The following is a 16,706-nucleotide window of genomic DNA, read 5'->3' as shown; positions in this document are numbered from 1 at the left end:
ACCAAGATTTTAGTTGTCAAATCAGAGTCAAGACCAAGACAGGGGCACATCAGGCCAGTGTCAAGACCAAGACTTTCAGTAGTCGAATCAGAGCCAAGACCAAGACTTTTAGTAGTCGAATGAGAGCCAAGACCAAGACAGGGGCACGTCGAGCCAGTGTCAAGACCAAGACTTTTAGTAGGCGAGTCCAAGTCAAGACCAAGACTTTAAGTAGTCGAATCAGAGTCAGATCAAGCCTTTTAGTAGTCAAATTAGAGTCAGATCAAGCCTTTTAGTAGTAAAATCAGAGTCAGATCAAGCCTTTTAGTAGTCAAATTAGAGTCAGATCAAGCCTTTTAGTAGTAAAATCAGAGTCAGATCAAGCCTTTTAGTAGTCAAATCAGAGTCAGATCAAGACTTTTAGTTGTTGAATCAGAGTCAGATCAAGACTTTTATTTATTGAATCAGAACCAAGACCAAGACAGGGGCACGTCAAGCCAGTGTCAAGACCAAGACTTTTAGTAGTCGAACCAGAGTAAGATCAAGAGTTTTTGTAGTCGAACCCGAGTCAGACCAAGAATTTTAGTAGTCAAGTCAGAGTCAGATCAAGACTTTCAGTAGTCAAATCAGAGTCAGATCAAGACTTTTAGTAGTCGAACCAGAGTCAGATCAAGACTTCAAGATCAAGAATTTTACTGGTCAAATCCGAGCTGGAACAAGACTTTTAGTAGACAAGTCTTAGTTGGACCAAGAGTTGTTAAGACTGTGCTATCAGTCACAATGAAAGAGCAGATGTTTACTACCATGGCAGCAATAATCTTCACAGAAATATACAGTAACTGCAAGCTTGACTCTACTGTATATTGACTCAATTTAGCTACGAATATTATTAAACGTAGGCAATGCAAAAGTTCTTGAACTTGTGTTCTTTATGTACGTTCAGTGTCCTCAACCTGACAAGCCACTCGAGCTTTACATCTGGGGAGCGGGGATGGGGCAAACAACTTTATCCAGTGTTTCAGAATTTGGACTGCGATAGACATTTCACACAGTTGCTGTCATTAAGTACACCCTGTTCCTTTAAGATCCTTCCAGAAACATTATTAAACAATATATTCTCACGTTCCTCCTGCACTGATCTGCAATAGTGGCCTGATTCTGTTTTACTTATGTTTGTGTTCTCCTCGTGGAGCTCATTTTTAAGGCCCTTTTGCAGTCCAAGACCGTCCCAGAGCTCAGAGGCCCTGCGTTCTCCTGAGAAGCCAGCTCCGGAGTCCCTCCTCTGTTTTTAATCTAGGCTAACTGTAACTCTCGTGCAGACTGCAGGGCGTATGAATAATGAATTCAGTTATTGCAGCCACTGAATTGCACCAAGGCTCCCGCAGGCCCAGCCTTCACTTCACAGAGCCCAGGAGCAAGAGAGGGAGGAGTGCAGTTTAAAAAGGGGTGTGAAGATACATCGGAAGGAGCCAATTCTGTTACATCCATTAGAAATAGACAATAATAACGGATTTATACAAACTCCAGTAAGAATATTATGACCACTTCCTTGATTCTAGGTGCATTCTATCTATTTTTTCAAATCCACTGAACAAATGTGAACACTTTATATTTCTACAATTATTATAGAGAGTAGTAGTAGTAGTGTGCCATATCATATCGTATGCAATAATATCTACAACATTTTTAAATACTGTGAACGATATTATACCCTGAAATATCGTGCTATATCACCCACCCCTAATTATCACATCAGGGTACAACTTTTTTTTTTTTTTTTTATGTTTTTAGCAAAAGAAAAATTCACATTGTTCTCATTTCCCATTATATATCTACTAGAGACAGATTATATCTGTCCAGTATCATTTATTTTACTTTAATCCTGGATATGTGGAGCTATTCTGGAACATTGAGTTCTGTTACATCTGTTAAAATTCTTGAATTTTTAATATTTCACTTAGGGGAGTGCCATATCATATTGGATGCAATAATAAAACTTTATTTTCATTTTGTTGAAGTAGTGTATTCTTGAAATATATATATTTTTTTAATTCAGTGTTTTGTCATATCGCCAAGAGAATCGTTATCGCAAAAAAATACCATGGAATATCATGATATTATTTTAGAGCCATATCGCCCACCCCTAGAGAGTAGTGCATCTGTTTCTGTTAAGCATAAATGTTAAGATAAATGTTAAGATAAATGTGAAGTATACTCAAATATCCATAATACATACTTAGAAATGATCGGTTCTAATTTCTGGTGAGTGTGGAAATGATGGACAAGGGTGGCTGATTAATATTTTTTTGTTTGTTTTTTTGCAGTATTAGCAACATGTTAAACAAAATATAATATGTTATTCTTAATATATGTAAAAAAAATAAAATAAAAGGAAAAAAAACTCTACTTCCTCATTTCCTGCTAATACAAAATAGATACGTGTTTTAATATTGTGTGTACTAACCTGCCACTCCCAAACTATTAAGATTAGAATATAGTACATTCCACGTAGTATTAGTTTGTATCATGTCAGTGTTTAAAAACTCCAGCAGCACTGCTGTGTCTGATCCACTCATACCACCAGAACAACACACACTAATACACTAATCGCCACTATGCCAGTTTCACTGCAGTGCTGAGAATGTATGATACACCACACAAACAATATTATGCAGTGGTGCCCTGTGGTGGTCTATCCTGTGGGGTCCTGAGCATTAAAGAACAGGGTGAAAGGAGGATAATGATGTATGCAGAGAAGCAGATACCCCATTACAGTCTATAATTATATTACAGAACTACAAAGCACTACTATATGGTCAGTTTAGAAACAATAAGAGATTATATTCGGATAATATGATCATATTCTGACTGGTAGGTGTAAAATTGATTTAAGTATATTAATAATATTTTTGTGAAGAAAATGAGGAGAAAAGCAGAATTAAATGCCATACAAAAGAGGAAAAGAAGGCAGCATTGATGTAGAAAGAGCAACAAAATGCATTTAATTAAATTAAAAATACTTGTAGACAAGTAGACAACAAAGGAAAGATGAGTAAGATGCATAAGTGGGAGTAGCAAGAGATGTGATGAAGCAGAGTGAGATAGGTGTCAGAAGAAGGCAGGATGGGTGGGTAAGGTGTGAAAAAGCAAACCTAAGGAGAGGAAGGAGCGACAGAAAGAGCTGAGCGCTGCAAAGTCCAGCAGGCGATGTCCGCAGTACAGCAAAAGCTGAACAGCACATTCATCAGCAACTAGTCAATGGCAAAGAAAACACAAATAAACAAGCTGTGCAACCACTGATCTCATGCTGCTGTACTCTGCCCCGCCCCCAGGTCTGTCAAACAGCTGTGCTTTCTAAAAATACAGTCAAAGCTCCCACTGTGTTTTTAGAACAACCGTTTTTGAGAGTAAGAGCACGCAACAACCATGAGGTCAACAATCCTCGACAGAAATCCCACGATTCATTATATGGATGCACAATATGGACAATTTACTTGTACTGTGAATTTACTAGATATCTGTAACATTAAAAAAACAGTTTAACACATTGTGATGATCCACTGACTTGCAATAAATGGAATAGCACTTTTACTGTTGCTACTCAGAGCTCAGCATTCTCAACTTATCCAAAAATGTGTGTCATTTAGGCTAGGGATTCGGTTTGATTTTATAAACAACCTGCTGTGTTGTGAACTTGTTTCTATATACCATACTTTAGTCTGATCATTTTTGAGGATGTGTAAAACAAAAAAATCTAATGGACTCCGGGGATATGGATGGCTCAAAGCATTCAAATTACACTTTTTAAATAAATAGGGAGATTAAAAGGAGTATCACAAAAAAATGGGCATTTCTTGTTCTGCAAGAGCACGCAACAACCATGAAGTCAACAATCCTCAAAAACAACAATTTATAATATGGATGCACAATATATACAATTTACTGCATATTTGTTACATTTAAAATAACGAATATGTAGCAACTTTATCTAAAAAAAAAAACAGCTTAAACACCATTGTGATGATCCACTGACTTGCAGTAAATGGAATAGCACCATTAGTGTTGATACTTTGAACTTGGCATACTGCTAACTGCACTGGCTGTTTGATTTTATAGACAACCTGCTGTATTGTGAACTGGTTTCTATGTACTTGACATGTAGTGTTAATTTTTAAGGATGTGTAAAACTAACACATCAAATAGACTCTGGATGGCTCAAAGCACTCAAATTTAACACTTTTTGACTATAGGGGATGCTTAAAAGAAGTATTACAAGAAAATAAATAAATACATTATGCCACCCTAGTTTACAACAGAAATCTTTACAGTTGTAGTTTGGAGCCCTTGGCTACCCTTTGACCAGCTCAGCCCAGAAAAGAAGCTAAGATGAATTGCAAGCCATGGTTAGCAACCATACTGTAACTATGGTAAATCAATGGACACAAGCGTCTGCATAATCCCGGCACGGTTTAGACACAAACGTGACTTTAATGGCAATCAATAGCAATCTGCGTCTATAAAAGGGATGCGCAACCCTGTTGTTAATCCGTAAGACAGTAAGAGCGGAATCGATGGCGTTGTGTGCCGTGGACGCAGTGTTTGCGACTCAAGTAATGGAAATGGAAACGAAATGGAAACAAACAGCAACTCATTCTAAGCGCAGCACTGTGATCTTGACACAATGACTAGTCTGATCACATGCATATCCATACACAGATACAAACAAACACAACCAGCTGCTGCAGGAAATTAAATAAAAAAAATGCTGCATTTCCAGTTTGTGCATACTTACTGCAGATTTTTACCAAATACTTTCCTCATGCTTTGTGTAGGGCTTCTAGGGCTAGACAATGTGGCTAATGCAAATGGATGGGAAATTCCATTTCCAAAGTTGTGTGGACATTCAACATTCCTGGATCCACTGTGACATGTGTACCAGGAATATATGTCATAGAAGGCATTACCACCAACAGTGAGCAGCATAGGGGGTGGTAACAAGCAAATCTGCAGGAATCATATCCACATTCAATGCAGGGGCCCTGACACACTTCCTGCAGATCAGTGCAGTGTTCTTTGCCTTCTATGGGACATGGCAAAAGTCACGGGACACAAAAACTAGTTATGTTTCATGAGATTTGTTTTTTTCAAAACTGCTGTAATTCTTACGAACTTACAAATATGATCTGACTGGTTAAATTAGAGACACACCAGCTAATTGCTGAACATATTCAGTGATGTCAGTAACGCGTTACTTAGTAACGCGTTACTCTAATCTGACCCTTTTTTTCAGTAACGAGTAATCTAACGCGTTACTATTTCCAATCCAGTAATCAGATTAAAGTTACTTATTTAAGTCACTGTGCGTTACTCTCTCTCTCTCTCTCCACCTCATCTCCTCCACACACACACACACACACACACACACCCATTCCCCCTCCGCTCTTCCCCAATCACACGCGTCTCGCTTTCTCCCCTGTCTCTCTCTCGCGCTTGGCGTGTCTTTAGTTTCCGCCCGTTTTCGTTTTTCGCCAGTTCTCGGCGCCCTATCTCTTTATTAAAGCGTTTTTTTTTTGCGGCCGCGTCCCAATTCACTAGCCAGGGCAGCGGTCTGCCACAAATTTGATTGGCAGAGGAGAGCATTTAAAGATTTTACACCACACGTTCGCTGTGGCGCAGAGCGCACAATACCGTAAAGACAAGAAAAGTTCCGGTGCTTTAAATGAACACTGTCAGAATTAAATCCTTCTCAGTAGTTGGGTCCGGTATGGGTCCGTATTGGACAACGTCTGGGTCCGGACCCGGACCGCAGTCTGCAAATATGTGATCCCTGGTCTAGACCATATACACGGTTCTGTTTTATAAAACCACTCCTTGCTGCCCTGCAGAGAACAACAGGTTCAATGTTCAGTTTTACAGTGTTAAATATGTCAGGTCAAGAAAGACTTTCTTTATTTTATATATTTTTTTTATAAAAACAAGTATTTATGTTTAGTAAAATCAAGAAAGACCATATTTTATTTTTTTATTAAAAAATATTTATGTTAATTTTTTTATTTTTATAAAAAAAAACTTATTTTTTTAGGAAATAGTTCAACTTAACAGAGATAAATTGTTGATGTTAAAAATGCATTTTCCAATAAAGGGAGTATTGGCAAAACTGGTTATAATGTTTATGTTAAGGCGGCGGGAGGTGGTGTCTGCAGCTGCTGAAAGTAACTAATAAAGTAACTTGTAAAGTAACTTAGTTACTTTTAAAATCAAGTAATCCATAAAGTAACTAAGTTACTTTTTAAAGGAGTAATCAGTAATCAGTAATCGGATTACTTTTTCAAAGTAACTATACCATCACTGAACATATTGCATATGCAGACTGATAATTATCCAATACTGAAACACAACTGATCAATTTTACTATCTCTAGAATCTAGGCCATCTCGCTATCACACTCATGACCATGTGATTGAAAACCCAGCATGCTATCAACCAAGCCACTATTGTGGTGCTACAGGTTAAACATAAAGGGGAGTTATAATACACTTAATAAAACACTCAACAAAGATTTGAGAATTCTATATAAGAATGATAAGAACGAGTACTGTGTAGATGCTGTTTGTTACACAATATACTAAAATGATGAAGTGCTGCACATGACATGAACATACATTAGTAAGTGCATTGATGTTCAAACAACACAATTCCCATTGGACATCCTAATTAATACACTGGCTGTTTTCCATAATGCATTTTCCTGTATTCTAATCAAAAAGCTACTCATTATTATATTACATTCCTGGTGAACCCCCTGTTACACCCTTGCTGTCTGTGGATGAGCATTATCCTGTTGAAAAATGCCATGACCGGTAACACACATGGTCTTAGGATGTCCTAAACATATCAGTGAGATGTTAGTGTTCCCTGGTTATTATCCATGATGCAATGTCACAATATAATCATTTTCAAACTCATTACTATATTTCATTACGGTTTCTGTTCACAGCCTTTTTATGATAAATAAGATAAATCTTGCAGGAAGTGTTGCAATATGGTAAAGACATTTACATTTACAGCATTTATGACATTTAGAGGACATATTTATTCAGAGCGACTTATAAGCTTACTCCTATTACAGAGGTGGGTCAATGTAGTATTAGAGGTCTTGCCCAAGGACACTTACTGGTGTATTGCAGCACAGTCACCCAGAATGGGAATTGAACCATTGTCCCCCCCACATGGTGTGTTGGCTCACTGGCACCACACAAACTATGAGACATTCTTGGAAAAAAAACCTTGCAGTACATGAGCATTATCCTGCTGACAAAATGCAAGATAAAGGCCCTGAACATGCAACACATGGCCTTAAAATGTCCTTAGGAATGTCACGATAACAAAATTTTCAGGACAATATATTGTCCCAGAAATTATTGTGATAAACGATAATATTGTCATTTTAAAGGGCCACTACAGAAAATGCTTTTTTCCTGCTTCTGGGCTCCCAAAGTAGCTTTACGACAATATGCCACAGTAATAATATACTGGCACAATAATACCATTACACCATGTTACAGTGAAACTGACTCTTTATTATATTAAGAGCAGACATTGGGCTTTCAATATAAAAATATTTTAATATCCTAAATAACTAAAACAAATAAAGTACAACCACCCTAGGACTCTGGGTTCTGAGAAAACGGCACTAAATTTTAAATATTAAATATAAATTAAATACACTTAAGTAACGACATATAGATTAAAGTAACATTTACATTAATTCAACTTTTTTTTTTAATCCTGAGCAAAATGCCAGTTGATGGTCCTTGAGTGCCCTGCAAAACATATCACTGACCTGTTATCGTTCATGGCTGTTATCCATGATGCACGTACTATTTACTATATTACATTATGCTGTTGTTGTTTACAGCCTTTTTACGATAAATGCAGCAGTTTGTTCCGATCATGATAACGATATACTCAAGAATATTGTGACTTGTGTACAACAACATAATATCGTCGTCATATAACCCACCCCCTTGTGTGAGTTACTCACACAAGTCACAAGGAATAAATGTAGTGACCATCTGGACTCACACACACACTCGTTCATTCATTCATTCCCTCTTCTTTCCCTCGTTCTCTGCCTCTTCTTTTCTGCCGTCACACTGATGCCCCGTTTCCGCCCTACCCCCCGCTCCCTGCTCCCGCTCTCGCTGTCTCACTCTTGTTGTCTCCATCCCTCTCGGAACCGCCTTTGTAAGCTGTAAGCTCTGGCAGTTGGTCAGTGCTCTGTGCATTTAAATCCAATTGAAACCGCTGTGTGTCAGCACAGGCCCTGCCAGAGCTAGCCAAGCTGGAGCAGACGGTGCTGCGCTAAACAGCGCAGAATCAGGGAGGGATGAGAGCAGTGTTAATTAACCCATGGTACACCCAGGGGAGACTAGGGCCAAAAACACAGAAGCTACTATATATATATATCAACACTGGTATAAACTGATTGCTGATGCTGATTGTTTTGGTGGTTAAATAAGCAATAAAACAAACCATCTGATGTATGATAATTATGCGAACAGAAAGATAATGCACATTAGATAACTTCAAAACCCAGTATACAGTTATTTCTCAGGCAGATCAATATGTGAATTATTACAAGTATATAATAATTTGATTAGACACTCTGTCTTGCCACAAGAGAGAGTAAAAAGGGCTCTCCCAGGTAGTGAGAGTAGTGTACCTCTTGGCGAGAGACTGTTGAATGCTAGACATGACTCTACAATGCACTCAAAAGTCCTATCCAGATGGGATAAGTTTCTCAGGGGGTCCTGAGGTAATTTTCTCTTTTATATGGGGGGTTTTCTGTGATTTTATTCTTGTCCGGATTGACCATGTATGTGTTTTTCTCAGAATTACAGGCTGAATTGCCTACTGTTTTTCACTGAACTCTGTGGTTGTAAGATAATTTTAGTCCCGTCTGGATGCACATATCCTTGCGTTTAAAAAAAAAAAAAAAAAAAAACTATTTGTCCACTGCCACGCACCGTAATTATACTTTGGGTGCGTGTTTCCACGGAGATCCACGTAAACACAACAGAGGGTGAAAATGGAGGAGCGACTAAACGTGACGTCACGTGACCAAAAAAGCCTAGAAACTCACTGGTCCTCCTGTTTTTTTCAACTGCAGTCCAGATGCAAGAGTTTTATTACAGAGTAGTAGTGTGAATTTTTTTTTACAGAAAACTTTGAAACTAATCCTGTCTGGATAGGGCTAAAGACATAATTTTCTGCCCACCCGAAAGACTTTAAGAGGGGACGCATTTCCAGACTAAAAGAAGCAGAATGGTCATTTTGGCCAATCGTCCATCATCTAGGCCAACTCTCAGCCAACACCATTGTCTATGTTTGCAGTGGCACAGCGAATGAGAAACCTAGCCTGCAACGAACTGAAACTGAATTGTATTTAGCAGCAAATCCAGTTTCTGCTGAGCATCTGACAATGATCATGTTCAAGTATTTTAATGAGGATTCTGGCTAAATCATTGTCCTGAGATGGATCCAATTACAGTTTCACAGAGACATTTGTTTACATGCACACTGTGAAAATATGTCTGTTCTACTACTTCTGGATCTCAGCGCTGACTCTGATGCTATTGATGATAACCTCTCTTGGATTCTCAGGAACTTTTAGAAAATGGTTCAGTTCCTACCTTGCAGGCACACACTCCGGCTAAGAAGATGACAATCACATTTACTTGGCCTTCAGCCCAAATAACTATAGTCTTGCTGGCTCACTGTGTAAGTGCTTTGATGACACCACTGAGTGGATGGGTCACAACTAGGGTTGAACAATAATTCAATATCAATATATAATGCAATAGGAAAATGTTTTAATAATGGCGATATGCTTTCAAAGCTCATTTCTAATATTCCAGGGTACATTACATAAATTGGCTTACAGAAGTTTGTAGGTTCATGGTGGGCATTCTTAGCATCTTGGAAGGTTCATATCTATATTATATTGTATCCACTAAAAAAAAATACACTGTAATATATACTGTATATATCATTTCATCCTTTATATTTAGTCACAACTTTCTTCAGTTGAATAGACAGAAGTAATTTTATTGTATTCTGGAATAGAAATGAGACACGCTTAAACGCAAACCGTATTAATGGATGCTAATATCTAATGCGAACGATAAACTTGGCTAATTTACCTCATCGTTTTAGCCCACAACTGCATAGCATAGCATACACCAGCATTAACAAATGTACTCATTTTACGGTTATTTCTTCTAGAGTCTTGCTATATCATGTTGCTGTCTCTTCAGCATGGTGTACAGTTAGCTAGCTACCTAAAAAAATCAGTCAGTAATTTTCCATTATCTGGTTAACAAAAAGGCTCTAGCTTTTAGACTTTTAGTTGTGACCCACACCTCTGCTTCCTCTACACTGATGCCACAGCTTGTGTTAGCATTTAGCCGGTTTAGCTTCTATATTCCTTCAGATTCTTCCTGATAATGGGTTTGGTGTATACAACTTTTGTTTTGGCAGATCTGGGGGTGCAGACAAAGTGAGCCAAGACTGTTACAAACTAGTCCTGGGATTTTGGAACTGGCCTGTTTTCCAGCTCTTTTCTTATATGCCTAATTTTCTTATGAAAGATGACTACACTACATTCTTTTGCACCTTTAGACCTTGTAATTTGTAGAGATTTCTTTTTAATGATTTGGTGTGCTGTCTACTATTTTACTAACAAATCAAGCTTCTCACCAGGAAGCACCACTTTAATATCTTCTAATGTCGGAACCTGAAGTCAGACACAGCACAATTTTTGATGCAGCATGAACTTGTGATGGATGAAGTTGTGACGTAAACACATTCCAACATGGCCAAACAGTTAAATAGATGCAAGATATGAAATAATAAGATCAAATAAGGTCAACATTATTTTAAAATACCTGCAATAAATGCATGTTTTTAGCGAAAAAAATAAAACTTATGAAAATACATTTACAGAGCTCGTCATGCTCAGTTTAATTTTTTAACTTCCTACAAAACCAAAATAAATGGTACCAAGTCAGAAAAAGGAGTTTCACCTCAGAGAAGCACACTGTGTGATATGCACTGAAAAGCAAAGTAAGGTCGCAGTTCCACACAGTTAATTTGGCACTGATACTACTGACACTGGCAACAGCAATTAAGCAGTGAAGATCAAAATGACATGCTGTTCATACAGTCGAACCATAACTAGGTCAAACTGCTTAGAAATGCAGCATCTAACACAAATTCTGTTACTGGCTCCCGCTGAACCACTGAATTTCTCTTGTTTGTTTCTGGCTCTGCTGCGAAGTGATTTTTTGGTTGGTGTGGCTAATGATTCTGCATTTCCTCCGTGACATTAATTAAATCTATCCGCTCTTTATACGGGCCCGTCTGTCAAAGCATTCCATTAGCATAATAAAGCCAGAACCTCCCGTGTGCCTCTCCATTCAATTCCAACATCAACGATGACCAAGGACTTTTGGGCCCCCGCACGTTTTTAATCTCACCACCATTTGGTGATTAATAGTGCACATGTGCAGGTTCTGAGTTTATGCCTTTTGTCTGATGAATGGGCGAGTGGAGAGCCTTTGAAGATGCAGCATGGCATTCGCATGCGTGCCTGTTTGTTTAGAGACAGCCGGATGGACTGCGATGACCTTTTGTTCTGTACAGAAAGTACACAGTTTTACCCGGGATGGCTCCAATTAGTGATTCAATTAGCAGAGATTGGCTAATGAAGTGACTGATGGGCTGATTAAATAGGCAGGATTGTACCTGGCATGGTGTACCCCCAGACCTTGTTCAGAGAGTCATATTTTAAGTATCTGTCTAGAAAGTAGGCATAGGAGTTGCTTTTTTTTGTGTATGAGAAAGCAGCTGGATTTGGCCAGTGTGTGCGGAAACAGGAGGAGAGAGAGGTGGCCAATCAATTCTCCACACAGTCTCAAATGTCTGGTCCCATATGGCTGCACGTGTTAGAGTGAGTGAGAGAGAAACAAAGAGAGATAGATAAAGAGAGGAACAGGTAGATCGAGAGAAAGAGAGAGAGAGAGAGAGAGAGAGAAAGAGAGAGAGAGAGAGAGAAAGAGAATTTCCTGATGTGCAAGTATAACTGCCGGGACGTTTCCAGCCAGATTCATCACATGTTCCTCATTCGTCAGTGAGTCATGACACAGACCCTGAGGCTATGAACACACGCGCACGCACACACACACACACATAAGCAGCAGATGTACTGCCCAGTTACACAGCACTTACACATGCAAAGTCACACTCTCGCATGAAATACACACACCCCAATAGAGTTAGTCCATTCACTGTTGAGCTGTTTACATTTGTATTAAATATTAATATCCAAATAATAATATCCAAACTGTAAAGATGTACTGATTTCAGTGCATTATCATTGTCATAGGGCCCTATTGCTTCTGTGATATGGAGAAATACACATGGATAGAATCAAAGAATTAAAGCCTAAAATTGATTTCACAAAACACCTATAAAAGTAAGTATGGAAAAACACAGACAGAATTTAGGCAATGGGAAAAAAAACCCAGATTTTATAGGTCCCGAGTGTCAGTTTAAGCGTGTCAAACCACAAGCCTTAAAGCAACATGATTCTTGGCTATTAACCTGATTACTTCCCCACTTGTGGTAAATGTATCACCTGACGACAAGATACACACTGTTTGCCACTCAGGCCAAAAACCCAATTAATCTTGTGGTCAAACCTAAGAATGTGCAGCCAGAACTATAGAAATATGTTTACTGTATATAGGAAAAGAAAACATTAAGATTAGTAAAGAAGTGGCTCTTTGCTACAAGCCCTTCACATCCAGTTCAGCTTTTAATAGTGGTGAATTTATGGTCGTGTAAAAAGGCAACTGCAAAACTAAGGAAAAATTCTAAAGCAAGTCGCCACAGAATCAGAATATTTTGTGTCCAAAATACTAACCGTTTTGACAGTGGATCTGCGCTATAAGCACATTCAAATGTCTGAAGCTTATAAATTCAAGGTTGACCAATATATCAGTATGACCAACCCAACCAAGCTAGCCGATGGTTGGTTAGCATGACTACTAGCCTCACAAGAGTGTGTAGGAGGTTTTCACCTGGATGACCAGCTTCAGTTCAAGTACCTTGTACATCAAAAAACACCTTAAACCAGCTATCAGCAAAAGCTGGCCTAAACTGAACAGCAGAAGTTCCAGAATTTATTTTGGCCCAACTATGTCATGTCAGTGATGAGTCCAGTCAGGGTCTGTGATGGGATGCATGTTTTACTACACTGCACATGGGGCCTAGATGAGACCTATGTGAGATTAAGGAGGGCTGACATAATGGGGTACCAGTAACAACATAAAACAAACCCATTTATCGCCCATTTGACCACCTAAAACCCTTCTAGCCCATGTTTAACCCATGTGAGCCCCACATCTTTCAGGGGAAAAAATCCAGTTCAAGACAAACTTTTATTGGTAGCTGGTATGCTGCATTTGATTTTGGTCATACTGGTCAACGAAAATGGTCTTACTGTTCATGCTAGACATACTGTTTATTTACTGTTCAGCTTGGTCAGTTTGTAGACCAGCTAAAACATCAAACTCAAGGTAGGTCTGTCACTATAAATACATTATCGATTTACGTATCTTTCAATAAATAGACACAACTACAATAATATTTGATAATCATGATATTGTTTATAGTGTTTATTTGTATGTTCGTTCACATAACTGCAACTTCATATAAAGTCTATAAAGCTAAAATACACTTTTTCTTGTACTTTGTGAAATACAATAGGTGTCTCTGAGATGTATATGCATGCTGCACATGAAACTCTTCTTCAACCTTTATTGTCTGCACTAGCTAGTTAAAGAAATGTTCAGAAAAACGAGTCGATCAGGAAAAGCATTGTGTCTTCGTCAACTCGTGAGTTCATGGACAGCCGGGGTTTCCACTTTCTGGACCTGGACTACCCACGTCTGTGTGTTTACATTGGTTTATATATGATCCCTGGTGTATTTCGCATTTTACCGAGACTCTAAGACTAGCTCAGTGGCTGCACTGTGCTTAGCAGGGAATTACACATGTTGTAAAACTAACACGACATTGCAAAGGCTGTTATTAGTGTAAAAATGTCTTTATTTAAAACAATTTCTAACTGTTGTCCATCTCACTGCTTCGCAGTGCTGTAAGCCAATCAGAAGCCATATGTTTGCATGTTGCAAGATGCAAAATCCTATAATTTCTCCCCCCCGACTCCGCCACCAGACTAAAGCAGCATTATACCGGATCACCGGAGCACTTCTTTAAAAAAAAAAATGTAAAAAAAGGCTCACATGACATTCATTCATTCTAGAGACTGCAACTAGGAATTTTAAAATGAATGGGAAAAAAAATCGATGGAAGGACACCTTTAATAGTGTGTGATAGTTTTGTTGTACTATTCTATAATCATTATATCAGTGGCATTTACATGGTCTAATAATGACAAAATTTTGTTTATCACAATAATTTCTGGTACAGTATATCGTACACAAAAAAATTGCTTTTGTGACAGGCCTAAATCAAATAAATACCATGCTGTTTTTCCAGTACTTACTATGTATGGGCGTCTTCAGATATGCTAGAATATAAATGTATAACAAAAAACATACATATATCTCAGTAAACGGATTAACTGTTGACCTCAAAATCTTCCTAACACCCCTTACCTAAAAACACTGCTCCAGTTTCCTGTCTCCAGTCCAGCAGTCAGCAGCCAGCCCCATCCATGCATGCATTAAGCATGCAGTCCAAGCCTCCCAGCCTCCCATAGAGAAAGTGAGTGAGTGTGGGGTACTGAGCCACGCCTCAGCCTCTCACAACAGCACCACCTTCTCCTCCAACCACACGCCTGCTTTTCTTATTTTTATATTGGTCTAGAAGCTAGATATTCAGTGTTATTTCTTTATGTGACAGTGAACACAGCTCAGACGGGTTAAAACCCGTTGCAGTGTCTTCATTTCTGCCCTCACACAAAAGCCCCAGTGTAGTTTTCCACCGATGTGAGAGGGGCTTCTCCCCACTAGCAGCAGCAGCAGCATGGAGCAGCCAAACAATGAGCAAGCCCTGTCTCCCACTACAGCAAACCAGTCTGCTATAGCTAACCTAGCTAAACGTGTCAGCAAAAAAAAGCTTCACAAAAACGTAAAAACCTTACCACTTTTCTGTTTCAGACTGACAGCTTATCATTACCATTAATGTTTTTCTAAATATTCTTATTTGTTATGATCTGACTGAAACCTGACCTAATTTCTAGTATTATAAATAAATAACGTAGGTTAAGCTAGCTGGCTATATATTTTTTTAGAGACTTTTTAGAACTAACTGCCTCAGATTCCCTTATCTTGTTAAAAACATTATTTTTCAGTGATACTATATATAGTTTTAATAAACATGGCACTAAAGAAAAATAGGGAATAAGGCTTAATGTTAGTGTCTCACCTTAATGACAGCAACAACAAAAACAACAAAAAAATATTGAATAAACGTTAATTTTTTAATTTGCATTAATTTAATGCTACGTCTTTTAAATGCTAAAACTATCTCTATTGTTTTTAAAACTGCTACATAGGCATTTAACATCGTTCGATTAAAATGTTTTGAATGGGTCTTTTAGATAAAATGTGCTCCCCCAATAATAATAATAAAATATTATTATTATTATTATTATTATTATTATTATTATACTATTGTCACTTTTATACTGCACGATCACAGTAACATTACATGCTAAAATAATAGAATACATAGCTACAATATATACCAATATATATACCAATATTTCAGATCTTATTTAATTAGCATATTATTAAAAACCCTGATTTTTCAGTGATGCTAAAACATAAATCACCATTTAAATGAACCATTAAGCACTAAAGAAGAAGTAAAGCATTTTTTGCTCAATCTTTTGTTATCGTCTTCAATAACGTTAGCTAATCTTAATCCCACTTTTGCGGGATCTTCCTCGTGTGCTCGCTCTCTCGCTTTTTAAAAGGACACGCATGTTCACGCATGCTCGTGCAGTGTGTATATAGCCTGCATAGTCTGTAGGCTAAAGCCAATGTTAAAGCACATATAGCAAACAGCACAGCTAGCTTACAGCTACATCCAAGCCCTCGTTGTTTATGCAAGGTGCATCGCCATGCATGGGCCTCCGTGCCATTTAGCCACAAAAAAGAAGAAAGCAGTGTGAAAGCCAGTAGCCCTCACACACACACACAGCCAAACGCTGCACTCACCCCTCTGTAGATCAGCTGCAGCTGTAGGTGGGACTGTAAGTTACCGGCGGAGTGAATGAATATAGCTGTATGGATCAGAGGCTTCCAGGCAGCAGAAGGAGGTGTCAGATTGGGGCTGAATCCGAGTGTGGGACAAGGATGCAGCGCGGGGTGTGTGTCTGAGTGTGTGTGTGTGTGTGTGTGTGTGTGTGTGTGTGTGTGTGTGTGTGTGTGTGTGTGTGTGTGTGTGTGTGTGTGTAAGGGGAAGGGCTTGGGCTGGATGCTGTCAGCAGAAGGACTAATCCTGAGAGGACTGGCTGGCTGGCTAGCTGGGCCACCCCACCCCCTCCAATCCAATCTCCTCCCCTCCTGCTTTGCTTGACTCCACTCTCTCTCTATCTCTATCTCTATCTGTATCTCTCTATCTCTCTC

General features: G+C 38.6%; 1 protein-coding gene across 1 annotated transcript in view; it reads right to left on the bottom strand.

Moving 5' to 3' along the window:
* frmpd1b (FERM and PDZ domain containing 1b) overlaps nucleotides 1-16,574 on the bottom strand; it is a 56,186-nt gene extending 39,612 nt beyond the window's left edge. The window contains exon 1 of the mRNA XM_049483832.1: nucleotides 16,296-16,574. The gene's annotated coding sequence lies outside the window, so the exon portion shown is untranslated. The remainder of the gene's footprint in view (nucleotides 1-16,295) is intronic.
* Between the last annotated feature and the right edge of the window lie 132 nt (nucleotides 16,575-16,706).

Source organism: Astyanax mexicanus, chromosome 10, assembly GCF_023375975.1.
Source record: "Astyanax mexicanus isolate ESR-SI-001 chromosome 10, AstMex3_surface, whole genome shotgun sequence".
Taxonomy (NCBI): Eukaryota; Metazoa; Chordata; class Actinopteri; order Characiformes; family Acestrorhamphidae; genus Astyanax; species Astyanax mexicanus.
The sequence above is the reverse complement of the archived record's forward strand: the minus strand, read 5'-3'. Positions and strand labels throughout refer to the sequence as shown.